Source organism: Rattus norvegicus, chromosome 15 (genome assembly GCF_021556685.1).
Source record: "Rattus norvegicus strain SHRSP/BbbUtx chromosome 15, alternate assembly SHRSP_T2T, whole genome shotgun sequence".
NCBI lineage: Eukaryota > Metazoa > Chordata > Mammalia > Rodentia > Muridae > Rattus > Rattus norvegicus.
In genome coordinates this window covers 87,667,913-87,684,645 of record NC_141548.1, presented here as the reverse complement: position 1 = coordinate 87,684,645, position 16,733 = coordinate 87,667,913, and the positions used below count along the sequence as shown (strand labels likewise).

Below are 16,733 nucleotides of genomic sequence, written 5' to 3'. Positions count from 1 at the left end.
TATCATCCTGAGTTAGGTAAGCCAGACCCAAAAAGACATGCATAGTATGTACTCACTGATAAGTGGATATTAGACATAAAGTACATAATACAGCCCACAGACCCAAAGAAGTTAAACAAGGAAGGCCTACGCCAGGATACTTGAATCTCACTTATAAGGGGGAATAAAATAGTTATAGGAGACAAAGGGAGGAAGGGAACTGATGGGAAGGGGATGGGGAGGGGAAAGAGGAGGAATCTGCCAAGGAGTGCCCTACCCTCTCAGAGAAGGGAATGGGGGGTGGAGGGATGGACTCTGGGCAGAGGGGCAGCATTTGGCATGTAAATGAAGCTAAGAGTCTAGACTATCAACCCTGATAAGCAAGCAAACAAAAGCTAGACATCCACTAAGTGTACACAGCCCCATCAAGATGTATTGTTCTTGTTACGCTAAATGACGACAGCCTTCATATAGGTAAACTTCATAAAAGACATGGATTTAAATCTACTGTTACTTAGCACATTTTAAAGTCTCATGTATTATTGTGTCCAGGGAATATTGTTTCTGTTTGTTTTGTTCGTTTTGTTTTGAGACAGGGTGTCACTATATAGCTCTGGATGTCCTGGGACTCACTGTATAGACCAGGCTGCCTTGAACTCAGAGATATCTGCCTGCCTTTGCCTCTCAAGTGTGGGGATTAATAGCGTATGTCAACAGGCCTGGCCCATGCATTATTTTTAATGAGGATCACACTGCTTTATCATTCGCTAAATGTGCCCAGTCGATAAAAATGTTATAAAATTCTGGTTTAGGTGCAAATGCTTGTTTATGTAATCTTGATTTCTGCCATTTTTGTATAATTAATTAGATTAGTTCCATAAATTAATTTTTCTACTTTTATTTCTGATAGGTTATTTCTCCGATGGTAAATGAGTCAATCCAATACAGATTAGAATATATTAAAGGCAGGTTTATTGGAAACTGCTCTCTGGCGAGTTCATTGGCCCCAAGGTCAGAGGCCCGGGCAGTCACCATGAGGAGAGGGGGCTGCAGGGAGAGAAATAGAGAAAGGGTGAGCGAAGAGAGAAGAGATAAAGGAGGAGAGAAGAGAGACCTAAATGTCTAGATTATATTGGGAAGAACCTCTGGGGGGAAGGGCAGCCTAGCTGGGTATGCCAGGTAGGGACCGAGGGATGCTGGGAGAACCTGGAACCCAGGTCTGCTTTGATATATAAAATATGCACCTCAGTCCCTTGTCGAGGGGTCTGAAACCAATCAGTCACCTTTAACAAGGTTTCCAACTTCATGTGTCATAAAATTTGCCATTTCTCATATGCAATTCAGTAATTTTTAATATTGCATCAAATGCTACAAACTATCACAAGTCATTTTTTACTCCTCCTTAAGACACACTCCTTGGTATCACTGCCTTTAACTGTTAGGGATATAAAAATGATATTCCACCTCTATATCCCAGCCCTTAAACATTTCCCAAGATTATGAGGAACACTCTGTAACACAAGTCTTGTAACTATGTCCACACAGCTTTACATGACATTTGAGAAACACGTTTAATGAAAAGATTCTCATTCTAATGGGCTCAGACAAGAGTCATCATGGATGCAAAAGCCGGCGTGTAAATGCTGGTGGGCTAACGAGGCAGTTACATAGTCTCAAACTGTCACCTCACAAGCTTTTAACTCTAGCAACAGTTAAAACTGAAAGGCTCGGCAGGCACCATCTTAGCAACTGATCAAAGTTAATGACATTAATAATGGGGTGAATTCACAGCACGTCCCTCTAAAGGGTGCACAGAGAATACAGCATCACTCCTGCGGTACTCCCAAAGCTGTGTCCACAGTTTGTAACTGGAATCGGATCAGAAGCAAGCAGGAAAACCCAGCTTTGAGAGACACACCTTTAAAATAATTGTCCTATACGCTTCGATGTCAGCTTTGGCTCTCCTTGATATAAGAAAGCAAACGTGTGAAAGACGAAGCTTGAGCTTCTTTGGCTGTGCTTGCTACTGTCAGGACCATCAGGAAACCTACAGAGAGGCTGAACACATTACTGTGTCAGCGTTGAGCACAAGGTTTACATCATAGTGACGTAGTTACGGAAAGAGTTATCCTTGGATTTAGCAAATGTACACTGAGCCAGGTAGCAGTACAAAGCACTATATCTACAATTTACTCCTAAATGGTTTTTTAATGATCGTGTGTGTGTGTGTGTGTGTGTGTGCATGCCTGTGTACAGGTATATATAGAGAGAAACAGAAAAATAAATGAATTGGAGAAAAAAGAAAGGAGACTACAAATATAACAAAAGTTACCGTTGGGAATCTGGGAGAAGCTATTCTGAATCCTTTCTCCTGGTCTCTCATAAATGCAAAAAGGGAAAAACAGTGCTTATTCTTAAATATCCTCACCATCACCCCAAACACTCAAGTCCTCACACTGAGACGTATACTCCACCATTCGTCTTTAGCTACGGGTAAATTTTCTATACAGATCTTTTCCCTCTGCGTCCCACTTTTCCATCCCAGAATTTGTGTTCTCCTCCTCCTTAGTGTGTTACTTCCCTAGGGCAGATGACGCTCTCTTTTAAACATATGGCGGTGTTCACTTTCTGCCAATCACTTACAAAAATACGACAAAACAGACCAGTCGTTGCAGGAAGCTAAAATAAGCTACAGAAATAGAAACAGGGATGAGTCATGGGTTTTGGGAGTCAGCAGCTTTGGTTGGTCACTCATTCGATTCATGACCTTGGGCAGGGCAGGGGATGCATTCATTGTTTGTCCTGGTCTCCTCCATGGAGTTGGTGTCGCAGCACTGAAAGGGTCAGCTTGTGAGTGCGCATCTCTTTGACTCTCTGTGACCTAGGTTTTAGCATCCTTATAAATAGCCCTCTCCTGCAGGTCCCCCTCTTGGTATTTTGCTTGCAGTTTTAGAACTGCACATGCTTTTCATGAAGCTCAAAACAGGTCCAGAATCGGGCTGCTGTGTGCCTCCTCTCTGTGGACACAGTGCCAATAAATGTTACTAAAGAAAATGAGCTATTATACAGGGGGTTCATTGAACCGTCACCATTTTTCCCCTTACATTTCAAGACTGAAAATCAATCGATCTCTCTCTCTCTCTCTCTCTCTCTCTCTCTCTCTCTCTCTGTCTCTCTCTCTGTGTCTTTCTCTCTCTGTCTCTCTCTCTCCCCCCTCCATTTAAGACTTTACCCTCTCTATCTTCGTCTGCCTGGCATCTGTTATTCTCCAGCACCATTGAGCAACTTTCTCTCTGGGAACTGCCACCCTCAGCTTAACTCCCAGGACTTGGATGGAGCCGCCCTCTGAGGATGAGGTCGGTGAAGTAAGTAAGACATGATGTGTCTACAGTGATTGGCTCAGGAATGGCCGTCTAATACCAACGACCACCAGTGCCTCTCACATCTCACAGGAACGTTACTAAGACATAGATGCTCTTCCCACTGGGACTGCTAACTCTGGAGAGAGGAAGCTTGGCTACGATTATCTTGCTTCTCACAGGAAAGAACATTTTAAAGTGTATTTCCATCCCAAATTGACAGAAGAACAGAGAGAAAAAGGAAGTCTCCAGATAATCATTTGGTCACCACAACTGAGTGTGCCTACAAAGCCATACCTGACACTTAGGGGTGTGGGTCATGGATTTACTCGTCTTTCTCTTTCATCTTCCCCCCTCCCACCCACACACCTTCCCTTTTTCTTCTTAATTGGCTGAGAATTTGGTGTATCTGGCAGACAGCTGGCTGCTTATTTTAGGTCTATTTTTATCTTCAATCTAGTTAACATATTTTTGTTGACTCAATTTATTCAAGAACCAATGTTCCCAGCTTAAACTATGCACTTCTCGTCTTTCTGTATGCATAAACATGGCCACACAGCTGACCAAAGGGTAAGCAAAGGTGGGGAGATGGCTTTCCTCAGAGGTTTGAGTTTTTTTATTTATTTACTTTTTGAAATCGAGTCCCTCTGTGTGGTCTTTCCTGTCCAAGAACTCACTACGTAGACCACGCTGACCTCAAAGTCACCGAGATCCACCTGCCTCTGCCTTCCAAGTGCTGGGATTAAAAGCGTATGGCATCACAACCAGCTGGATGTTTGTATTAATGGAGAGTTTACATGAGTTCATCTACTTCCTGCCTCCCTGTTTGCTTGGAATGCACACATGGTGGCCATAATCCTAATGGCTGAAGCTGGAACCCATGCACTAATACCAAATGCTCGGCCCTGAAATATAAATCGAGAGACAGGTAACATACAAACCGGTTTTATCTCTAGATTTATAAACACACACACACACACACACACACACACCATAACATACACAACACACACCATAACACACACACAACACACACACACTTCTCTTTAAGGTATTTGACCGAAAGTACTTGAGTGGGCAGACAACGCTGCTTCCAAAAAGCACAGATTAATAGCTGAAAATCTCATTGTCGAGTACCACGTACTTCCTTACAAGTTATTGATCAGGAGATGCCCGAAGCGCAAAAACAAACACAGCTGTCTTAGTGAGCTTCCTATCACTTTGATGAAACATCACAATAAAAAAAAAAACAACAACAACAACAAACAAACAGCAAAACCAGCACCTTGTAGATGAAAGGGTTTGTTTCAGCTTGAAACTCTCAGGTCCCACCATCTTGCTGAGGGAAGCCAGTGCAGGAAGTCAAGCCAAGAGCCAAACAGCAGGATCTTCGCGAGGCGAGGCGACGGGGGAGTGCTAGTTCCTGGTTTCTTCCACGTGGCTTGCTCAGCCTGATTCTTACAGCACCCAGGCCCACCTACTCACCCATCTTCCGCTTCCGTCACTTAGTGAAGACAATGCACCACAGGTTTGCCCATAGGCCAACGCGGTCTAAGCGTTCTGGCTCAGGTGAAGTGCTTTCTTTTTAACTCACTCTCGCCTGGGTCAAGTTGATGTAAAACAAACCAGCACAACAGGCTTACCGACATTGTGTTCGGTTGCCCACCGTAGGCAAGGACTTAGTACGAGTGTCTGATGACTTCGAAATATTTGTGCTTATAGCAATCGGCTTGTGTTGCTCTCAGCTTGGTTCAGAGTCGCTCCTTTTCCCAGGAAGTAGTGGTTAGTTCAGATATCCTCGTCAAGAATGTCCAGTAACTACGTGTGCTTAAGTCACTTCTGAGCCTGTCATGGCTATGGCACACAGCGACTCATACAGCATCTCTAGTTAGCTGCACAGGATCGAGTCAGCATGGACAGGAATGCATCCTGAGGAGCTACTGTAGGTGATGGATGAAGGAAGGATTCAGGATCACAAACTCCAGGAGATGGCCCTAACCCACGCGCAAGTGGGCACCACTAACTGGAATCAGGGTCGTTAATAGCAACAACAAAGGAGAACACAGAATTGGACGAAAGACGGAGCGCGAGTCACAAGGGAAACCTGGATGTTGAGAGTGGTGCGTACATATAATTAAAATATGATATATATGTATATAAAATGATGGAAAAATATTTTTTTTGGAAAAGGTGGAGAAAGTAAGCCAAGCACTAGCGCGCGCAGCGCGCGCACCACACACACACACACACACACACACACACACACACACACACACACACACGTTAATTCATCTCTTTTCCCGTCTATGGATGTAACCTTACCCATTCTCTCCGGCTCCTGCAGCTGTGACGTCATTGCCGTGATGGACCGTGATCTGAGTTGTGAGCCAAATAACCCCTTTCTCCGTATGATGTTAGGATAGCATTCATCACAGCAACAGGAAATGAAAATATCTGAATTCACTTTGTGAGGATGTTTCCTCTACAGAGAGCCAAGAGGGCACGGATAGTTTTGCTAAAATGGTAGTACTCATGGCAAACAAAAGCACCCAAGTTCTCTTCATGTGTGCCTCATTTCTGAATTTTGTGTGAAGAGTAAGCAATACTGTGCGCTTTCTACTACCTCAACTCCTCTCTGGCCTTCCCTACACAGGAGAACATTTTGGATGAGTCAACTGCAGGAGGTCAGACTCACGAGGCTTTGCTAAGGTGAGTGTACGGGTACTGTTAGCTTTTGCCTTCCTATTATTTTTACTATCGTGCCCATTCTAGGCCACTCTCAATCTACCGCTGGACCTTCAAACAGATATCTGCACTGGCATCCTTTATACACTCAGCAACAATAGCTACCTAAATTAACTAGAGAAAGTAGTTAACAAAGTCTGCATACCAGTTGCAGTGGTGGGAACGAGAGTGTCCCCTCTAGTCTCCTGTATTTGAACACTTGGTCCCCAGTTGGTAGTAGTGTTTGGGGAAAGCTAGGGGGTATGATTTTGCCTGAGGAAATTCGACCCTGGGAGTGGATGCTGAGGTTCTAAAACCTGGTATCATCCTCAGCCTGCTCTCGTTCTCTCCTCCTCCTCCCTTCCTGTTCCATCTCCCCACCTCTTCTCTAGGTCTGTCTGTCTGTTTCTGTCTGTCTCTCATTCTTCTTGGTGTTTGCCCTGGAAGATGTGTGTCTCAGCATTCTGCTCCAACTTCCATGCTACCTCTGTTCAGCCATTATGGACTCTAACCCCCCGGACCAGTGAACCGAAAGGAACCATTCGTCTCTGAGTTGTCTTAGTCAAGGTGTTTTACTATTGCTACACAAGAGTAATCAGCACAGCAGTCAAGTCCTGAAGGAAAATAATAGTAAGAGATGAGGGGTACGTTATAAAGAAATGAGCTGTGGAGTCTGGAGAAGACACAGAGGGACTTTATTGTTCCCTTTTTAACAGTACTGGGCATTAGACACAGGGCCTCTGCATGACAGGCGAGAACTGTTACAGGAAATTTGAACCTGTTTCCAGTTGGGGTGTGACTCAGCCCTTAACTCACACCTTTAATCCCACTGACTGAAATACAAACACATCCTTAGTGCTCATCTGGAATCCCAAACAGTGGAGTACATTTGTCTGTAGAAGGAAGGATCCAAGTTTGAAAGGGATGCCCAACTGAATGGCAGAAAAAAGCGACGAATCAGAGAAAGATTTGACGGAATAGGATGTACCCAATTCTCACAAGAAGGGAAGAAAGGGAAGCTACCTCAGGGAGAGACAGAGAACAGTAGAGTTGGTGGAGAGCAGGACAGTAGAATTGAGAGGGAGAGTAGAGCAGCACAGAGGGAGAAGCAGGCAGTTTTACTAGGAGAATTTTGCTAAAACAGTTGGAACAGAGAACAACGTAGACACAGGTAAAGGAGAACAAGAGAATGAGAAGGAACCGCCAGACTGATTTCCAGAGTGGTTGTACCAGTCTGCAATCCCACCAACAATGGAGGAGTGTTCCTCTTTCTCCACATCCTCGCCAGCATCTGCTGTCACCTGAGTTTTTGATCTTAGCCATTCTCACTGGTGTGAGGTGAAATCTCAGGGTTGTTTTGATTTGCATTTCCCTAATGACTAAGGATGTTGAACATTTCTTTAGGTGCTTCTTATCAATTCATATTCCTCAGTTAAGAATTCTTCGTTTAACTGTGTACCCCATTTTTTAGTAGGGTTATTAGATTCTCTGGAGTCTAACTTCTGGAGTTCTTTGTATATATTGGATATTAGCCCTCTATAGGATGTAGGATTGGTAAAGCTCTTTTCCCAATCTGTTGGTTGCTGTTTTGTCCTAACAACGGTGTCCTTAGCCTTACAGAAGCTTTGCAGTTTTATGAAATCCCATTTGTCGATTCTTGATCTTAGAGCATAAGCCATCAGTGTTCTGTTCAGGAAATTTTCCCAGTGCCTATGTGATTGAGGCTCTTACCCACTCTCTCTTCTATTAGTTTTGGTCTGGCAGTTCCTCAGAAAATTGGACATTGTACTACCTGAGGACACAGCTATACCACTCCTGGGCATATAACCAAAAGATGCTCCAACATATAACAAAGACACATGCTCAACTATGTTCATAGCAGCCTTGTTTATAATAGCCAGAAGCTGGAAAGAACCCAGAAGTCTTTCAACAGAGGAATGGATACAGAAAATGTGGTACATCTATACAATGGAATATTACTCAGCTATCAAAAACAATGACTACATGGAGTTCTTAGGCAAATGGGTGGAATTAGAAAATATCATCCTGAGTGAGGTAACCCAATCACAAATGAATAAACATGTAATATATTCACTGATAAGTGGATATTAACCCAAAAGCTTAGAATACCTAAGAAAAAATTCACAGATCATATGAAGTCCAAGAAGAAGGAAGACCAAAATGTGGATGCTTCATTCCTTCTTAGAAGGGAGAACAAAATACTCATGGGAGGAAATACAGGGACAAAGAATGAAACAGGCACTGAAGAAAAGGCCATCCAGAGACTGCCCCACCTGAGGATCCATCCCATATGCAGTCACCAAACCCAGTCACTATTGCTGATGCCAAGAAATGCTTGCTGATGGGAGCCTGATATGGGTGTCTCCTGAGAGGCTCTGCCAGAGCCCTACTGATACAGATGAGGATGCTTGCAGCCAACCATTGGACTGAACACGGGGACCCCAATGCAGGAGTTAGAGAAAAGAAGAAGCCATGGGAAGAATAACAATATCAACCAACCAAACTCTACTAGAGCTCCCAGGGACTAAACCACCAACCAAAGAGTACACATGGAGGGACCCATGACTCTAGCCACATATGTAGCAGAGGATGGTATTGTCCAGCATCAATGGGAGGAAAAGTCCTTGGTCCTGTGAAGGCTCATTTTCCCAATCTAGGGTAATACCAGGGCATTGAGGTTGGAGTGGGTGGGTGGGATTGGGAGCATCCTCATAGAAGCAGGGGGAAGGGGGAAGGGGGAGGGAAGAAGGGGAAAGGGGCTAACATTTAAAATATAAATACATAAAATATCTAAGACAGATAAAATTATTTTAAAAAGAGAGAGAATGAGGAGTCAAATTAGAGCAAATTTCCAGACTTAGTGTGAGGCCAAGCAGAGCAGTTCATAGAAGCTGAGAGAAGCCAGATTGAGTCGCTCAGCTTGGAGAGCACTTTGGGACAGAGCTGTTGAGCTGAACCAGCGAGCCAGAGTTCAGAAAGAGCTAGAAAGGGTGAGTTTATTCAGCAGTAAGTCTCAGAGACTGAAACATTCTTGGCCTAAATCAGTTTATATGGAGAACTAAGCCTAGGATAGCAGAAGACAGTAAGCCTCCCAAGACAACGATTACATCAGAAGAATAAAAGCTATGTTTACAAGGAACTTCATCAATACTCTTGACCCTTAAATGCATATTGCTCAGTAAGAGAAACTAATATGAAGAGACTAATATCCTGTACTTAGCACTACAAGCACTATATTTATCTTGAAAAGGGCACAGTTATGAGTCAGTAAGAAATGTTTAAATGAATGTGATTAATTTCATGTGTAAGATTCAATTTTAAGTTGACTTATTTATCATATATTATCTAGCATGTTTTAGGCTTATGGCTGGAAATTTCTTTTTATCCACTCTGTAAAACTAGTAATATCAGCATATATATCAATAATGTATGTAAATATGTATGTGTGTATATATGGAGAAAAATTGAAAGGATATAATTCTAAAATCACTTCTAAATAAAAGTAACATTAACATATTTTTATACTTTAACAATTTTTATTATAACTAGCAGTATGATTTTTTTGTTTACTACTGTATTTTTATTGTATCAATAATAAAATGTCATTCTAAGTTCTGTAGCTTTTAAAGGAGGAAATTTTCGTTACTAACTTAACAAAAATGTATGGGCTCCCTCTACTGGATCTATAGCAGCATAACCAAATGTACATTTGTGTGTGTGTGTGTGTGTGTGTGTGTGTGTGTACAAACTGGCACATGGTTCATCCTGTGAATTCACTGCTAATATAATAGAACAATTTTATGCAACTTTCATAATCTCATGTTAAACTGTTATAATATATAAATGATATAAACATTGATATTTCATTCTAAATGTTGAAGTGTTAATTATGAATGATTTGATACTTCCCCCAAAGTAGTATCACTTAAATGTTTTTAATAGAAAATTTCTCTACATGTATACAATATATATGAGAGATATTTTAGTTTTTTTATTAGATATATTTCTTTACTTACATTTCAAATGTTATTTCCTTTTCTGGTTTCCTGTCCATAAGCCTCCCCTACCCCTACCCCTCCCCCATTCTGGTATTCCCCTCATCCACCCCCATTACCGCCGACATTCCCCTGCTCTGAGGGTCGAACCTTGGCAGAACAAAGGGCTTCCCCTTCCACTGGTGCCCCAACAAGGCTATTCTCTGCTACATATGCAGTTGGAGCCCAGGGTCAGTCCATGTATAGTCTTTCGGTAGTGGTTTAGTCCCTTGAATGCTCTGGTTGGTTGGCATTGTTGTTCTTATGGAGTTGCAAGCTCCTTCAACTCTTTCAATATTTCCTCTAATTCCCCCCAAGGGGGTCCTGTTCTCGACTCAGTGGTTTGCTGCTAGCATTGACTTCTGTATTGGACATGATTTGGATGTGTCTCTCAGGAGAGATCTATATCCAGTCCCTTTCAGCATGCACTTCTTAGCTTCATCAATCTTATCTAGTTTTGGTGGCTGTAATATATATACTTGATATATATCAAAAACAATGACTTCATGAAATTCATAGGCAAATGGAATGAACTAGAAAATATCATCCTGAGTGAGGTAACCCAATCACAGAAAAACACACTTGGTATGCTTGGTATGCACTCATTGACAAGTGGATATTAGCCCCAAAGCTCGAATTACCCAAGATGCAATCCACAGACCACAGGAAGCTCAAGAAGGATGACCAAAATGTGGATGCTCTCACTCCTTCTTAAAAGGGGGAAAAATATTCATAGGTGGTGATATGGAAACAAAGTTTAGAGCAGCGACTGAAGGACCATTCAGAGACATTTTAGTTTTTTAATTTATTGTGACTTTCAAATTTCAGGAAACAGCCTATATGTTGTATCCATATATTGATGATTAATTGACTAAATACATCAATGCATATATGGGAGCAAAGAGGAATATAAAATGTTTGTAGAGTTAAGAAATGGCTCCTAGAACTTTGAGTATTGTGAATGAAAGTTTCTGGAGAGAAGTTGCACCTGACCTTGAACCTTCTGTAAGGAAGATTAACTGACTAGAAGGTCAAAGATTGGAGTAGGCAGGGCCTTGGTTCACATCCCAGAGTTTCTTGGACTTACTTCCCCTGTGACTCCAGGTGCCCAAGATGTAGAGGATGTGGTGGGTCCTCTGGATTGAAATTGTGAATTTCCCAGGGTCTCCTAGGAAAAGTTGTGATCAACTGTGCTGATAATACAGGAGCCAAAACTTTATAATCTTTATAAACCTTTATAGCCTTTATAAACCTTTATAGACTTTATAACTTTATATAAATAGAATATAAACCTTATATTTCTTGGAAGAGAATCAAAGCATGGCCGAGCAGACTTCCTGATGCTGGGCAGGCAACATGGTAATGGCCACAGTTAAGAAAGTCAAACCAAGCTGGGTGGTAGCACAGACCTTTGAGGCCAACCTGGTCTACAGAGCGAGTTCCCGAGCAGTCATGGCTACATAGAGAAGCCCTGTCTGGGAAATAAAAAAGGCAAGCTAGAACTAAGAGAAAAAGAAAGTCATACTGAGGAAAAGATGGAGTGCATGGTTATTGTAAACAATAAGGGCAAGAGGACAGGTTCCGCTATCACAGGTCTGCTGTGCCGATTTTTGGCCCAGGATTGTACCCAATGTAGGCAGCATCGTGTGGCTCTCCAGTATATGAGTAAAAAGATTCATTAAAAAGTCTTCGCCCTGTCCCTGGTCTCATCAGTGCTGGATTAAGTCTGACTCTTTTGGCTACTTGTGGATCCCTTTCCCTCCTACTAAGTTGCCTTGTCCAGCCTTGATGTGATAGTATGTTCCTGGTCTTTCTGTAATGTTTGTCAATGTCCCTGGGAGGCCTCCTTTTTTCTGAGGGGAGGGAGTGAATGTGGGAGGAGTGGAGTGGAGGAAGGCTGTTGTTCGGGGGAAGGAGGAGAAACTGTTGGAACGTAAGGTATCAGAGAAGAAAAAAACAAGTTAAAAAATTTAAAGTACGGGGGTGACATTCAGCCGGTGGTTTGGAGAGACGAACCTTCCACCTTAGACCATGGCCAAGTTCATCCGGAACTTCGTGGAGAAGGCACTGTCAATGGTGGCCGCTGCCGTGACTTACTCGAAGCCTCGATTGGCCACAATTTGGCACTACGCCAAGGTTGAGCTGGTTCCCCCAACCGCTGGTGAAATCCCTACAGCCACTCAGAGCGTGAAAAAAATAATTCAAAGTGCCGAAGCTGGTGGCTTCAAACACCTTACAGTGAAGGAAGCCGTGCTGCATGGTTTGGTGGCCACTGAGGTGTGGATGTGGTTTTATATGGGAGAGATCATAGGCAAACGCGGCATTGTTGGCTATGATGTTTGAAGACCAGTCTTTAACTTCCGATTTGAGTTCTTATATGAATGTTCTTGGATCATGCGTAATGAGACTGCTATCTGAATAAAATGCTAGCTGTGGGGAAAAAATTTAAAGATTGTCTAGAGGTTGGCATAGGTATGACCAGAGTCCAATTGCAATCGATCTTGGCTATCTTAGCTCCTTAGTAGGCATTCGTTGTCTGTCTCTGTGTTTGCCCTAATGGCTCTCAGATGGTACCTTTTAGATTGTATTAGCTTAGACTACCAGATTCAACCAAACCCAAGGCTAAGAATGTCATTAGATAGCACCTGTCTTAGTTAGGGTTTTATTGCTGTGAAGAGACATCATGACCATGGCAACTCTTAGAATGAACAACATTTAACTGGGGCTAGCTTACAGTTTCAGATGCTTAGTCCATGGTCATCATGAAGGAAAGCATGAGAGCATTACAGGCAGACTTGGTGTCGGAGAAGAAGCTGAGGGTTCTACATGTCGGTCTACAGATGGCAGGAAAGTGTGTGCCACACTGAACATAGCCTGAGCGTAGGAGACCTCAAAGCCCACCCCCATAGTGACATTTCTTCCAACAAGGCCACACCCACTCCAACAAGGCCACACCCACTCCAACAAGGCCACACCCACTCCAACAAGGCCACACCTCCTATTAGTGCCGCTCTCTCTGGGTTAAGCATTCAAATAGAGTCTATGGGGTCTATACGTCCTAAAACCAACACAATATCTGAGACCATTAGAAGAGTTCCCTCTCTGTGGTAACTCATCCACCCAGGGATTGGATTTCCATCATCTTACTGATACAGCCAAGTTGACAGACAATGAAAACCATCACGGAAAAGCAGCAGTTGAAGGAGTTCAGGAAATCTTCCAGATGTAACATATGTAGGAGGACTTTCGAGAACATTCTGGACTCCAGAATAGTGCAGGCTATTGACATTGCTCTTGGTTACCAACCGGGACTACATGGTTAGGTCCGATTGCTGAAGACACAGTGCACTTTAGTCCATTTGAACTTTCTCCTTGCTGACTAGTTTTCATAGTGCTAGAAAGCACTATTTAGGCTCCTAGGGGATAAAAGAGATCAGTGGGCTTGCTCAGCCTTGAATCTTGCATATTATTGATACCAACTTGTCTGGCAAGTGGTACCCACTCGCGGAATGGCTGTTATGAGGATAGCTGGATTTGAGGTCTGCTCCACAGCAGGGAATAAATGGAAATGTCCCCAGTGCTGGGAAATTCATAGGTGCTGAACTGGAATCTATTATTGCTATTTTGATAAGCAGCCATGTTTTCTAATTATCTTCTGAATATTTATGTTTATACCCTTAGAGCTGGGCCGCTCTCACTGTTGGTCAGAGATGCTTGCTTTTTTGCAAGGGGCAGCACTCAACTGGCCACCGTGTTGAGATCAAGTGACTGGGAATTTCACCAAGTAATGAAATACCTCTCACTCCTATCACATCTCACACCCTGGCTGTTTTCTGGAAATGACATGGCCATCATCCTGATGAATGCACAGCAGCACTGGTTACCTGCATAAGACCTGCACAAGATCAAGCCAACTAAAACTCTAGCATGGATAGGGGAGGAGCTCATGAAGCCTCAAACACAAGAGCTACCAACAGTTAGATGGTGGCTAGAGGAGGAAGACTCATTAGTTTGTGTGACCATGGGTAGACTTTCCATGCTCCAGTGGATAGCCTTACATCATGAACATATATGGTTGTCTCTAATTGAACTTGGGTTATTAAAATATAAGAACAGGTCATGATTAAGGCATGTGTTTGATGGCATCCAGATGGGGCTGGAAGGAGGCAGGTGGGCAGAGGGGGGTAGACATTGTAGTGGTTTGAAGGAAAATAGTCCCCATAGGCTAACATGTTTGAGTGCTTGGTACCAGTAAAACTTACAGTGGGAAAGATTCATATTGTGGTTTTGTTGGAGCAGGTGTGTCACTGGGGATGGACTTTGAGGTTTTGAAAGTCTGCACCAGGCCCAGTCTCTCTCTTTCTGTCTGCAACTTGCTGATCAGATGGGAGCTCTCAGTGTCATGCTGTCTTGTTTGTCACCCTCACTTCCTGCCATGATATCCGTGGACTAACCCTCTGAAACTGTAAGCAGTTTCAACTAAATGCCTTCTCTTTTAAGAGTTGTCATAGTCATGGTATCTTTTCACAGCCGTTGAACAACAACTAGGACAGACATGATCATATTTCATCGTATCCACCCATGACATTATCAGAGAATACATTTAAAGATGACACTTGGAGGAAGAAGGAAGCCGGGAGTGTGCCTACCTCTCCTTTTCTCAGGCTGCCGGGAAGATGGCGGACATTCAGACAGAGCGTGTTTACCAAAAATGCAACCTATAATCTTTCAAAACAAGAAGCTTGTTTTGCTGGGAGAAACCAGCAAGAAAAAACTCCCTCAATTTGTAGTACTCCAGTACTACAAATACATCGGTCTAGACTTCAAGACACCCAAGGAGGCCATCGAGGGCATCTACATAGACAAGAAAATGCCCCTTCACTGGTAATGTCTCCATCCGAGGTCAGATCCTGTCTGGTGTCGTGACCAAAATGAAGATGTAGAGGACCACTGTCGTCCGCTGGGACTATCTTCATTACATCCAAAATCACAGCCATTTTGAGAAGTGTCACAAGAACATGTCTATGCACCTGTGCCCCTGTTTCAGGGATGTCCAGATCGGTGACATTGTCACTGTTGGAGAGTGCAGGCCCCTGAGCAAGACTGTTCCATTCAATGTGCTCAAGGTCACCAAGGCTGCTGGCAGCAAGAAGCAGTTTCAGAAGTTCTGAGGGGAATCTGGCCAATGCACTAGAACAAATAAAGTTACTTTCTAACTTTAAAAAAGAAATGACTCTTGGAATTGAGAGATCTTTGGGAACAACAGAGGCAGGCAGAAGCTATCTGTGTACTTCCCTTACGTGCTTAAAGATGGATCCTTCAAAAGGAACACAACTAACTCCTCCCAGAAGTCTCATCTGCTGGTGAAAATTAACTTGGGTCACAGATGGCCCACCCCATGTTGTGGTTCCGCCCCAATCACAGACTTGTTTTGTTGCTACTTCCTAATGGTGATTTTGCTAGTTATGAATCATAATGTGAACAGATGATATGCAGGGGATCTGATCTGGGGCCCCTGGGGAAGGGTCCTTCAACAATCCCCACGGGGTCTTCTCTACTCATAGATTGAGAACCTGGATTAGAGGTTGATCCCATATGAGCACATGACTGGAGTGACCTTTCCCCTCACAAGACACCTTTTATTCTCCTAATTGTGCATAGTTTTCTTCTTTTGTCCTTATGTAACTTCTGCTGCTGCCATTGCCAAGCATTCTATTTCTTTCTGTAATGCAGGATGCTATGTAAGCTTTAATCATTTGATTCTACTGTAAGTTTATATTGTGGGATGCCTATGCATACACACATGAATGTCGCTTACCTGTTAACCTATATTACGCTAACCAAAGAACTTTGGAGAGCGCAATGTATTTTCAAGTTAATGTTTGGGGAGGAAGATGGGATAGGGAGCTTATGGCTGGGAAACCAGGAAAGAGAATAACATTTGAAATGTAAATAAAAAATATCCAATTTAAAAAAAAGATAACAGATGACCCATCGTGGTTAAGCCACAACTGCTTATTTCCTTCTCTGCCCTTTGATGGGTTGAGTTTCAACACTAGCTGCCATCTATTGCATAAAGAAATTTCTCTGATGGAGTCTAAGAGCTGCATTAATTATTGGATATAAAGATACAGAGTTAGAGGGCAGTTTGATATTATGCCCACTGACAAGAATAATCATGGTAGGTTCACTCCTGGGACCTGTGAGAGGCCCTAACCCAGAGTTCTTGGCCAGATTTACAATTGGAAGCACATGTTTCATGCTATGGATCTGGCCTTAAATTCAGTCAGAAAACAGCTGGTTACCCCCATAGCACTCTTGCCACTATTGCATGGATACACTGGTCAGTGTTGTAGTTGACGAGAGGTTCACGGCTGAGGAAGCCTCTTAGTTATGACCATCCCCACCCCCACTGGGTACCCTGTGGGTGCTTTCCTTTGGGTTCCTTAAAAACAATCACTTCGTATAACCATACTTAGAAAAAATAAGAAACTAACAGTAGTACAATGTCTTTGAGCCAAATGTTCTGTTTAAACATTGCCAATATCATATCACAGCTGTCAGATTGTATTTTTAACAGACGATGCTGATATACAAGGAAAAATAATAAAGTTAA

The 16,733-nt window shown here is 42.9% G+C and overlaps 2 pseudogenes; both read left to right on the top strand.

Annotated features, from left to right (window-relative positions):
- The first annotated feature begins 12,096 nt into the window (after positions 1–12,096).
- LOC120097069 (ATP synthase subunit g, mitochondrial-like) lies at positions 12,097–12,460 on the top strand (annotated as a pseudogene).
- Positions 12,461–14,793: 2,333 nt separating this feature from the next.
- LOC148001116 (small ribosomal subunit protein uS17 pseudogene) lies at positions 14,794–15,331 on the top strand (annotated as a pseudogene).
- The last annotated feature ends 1,402 nt before the right edge of the window (positions 15,332–16,733 follow it).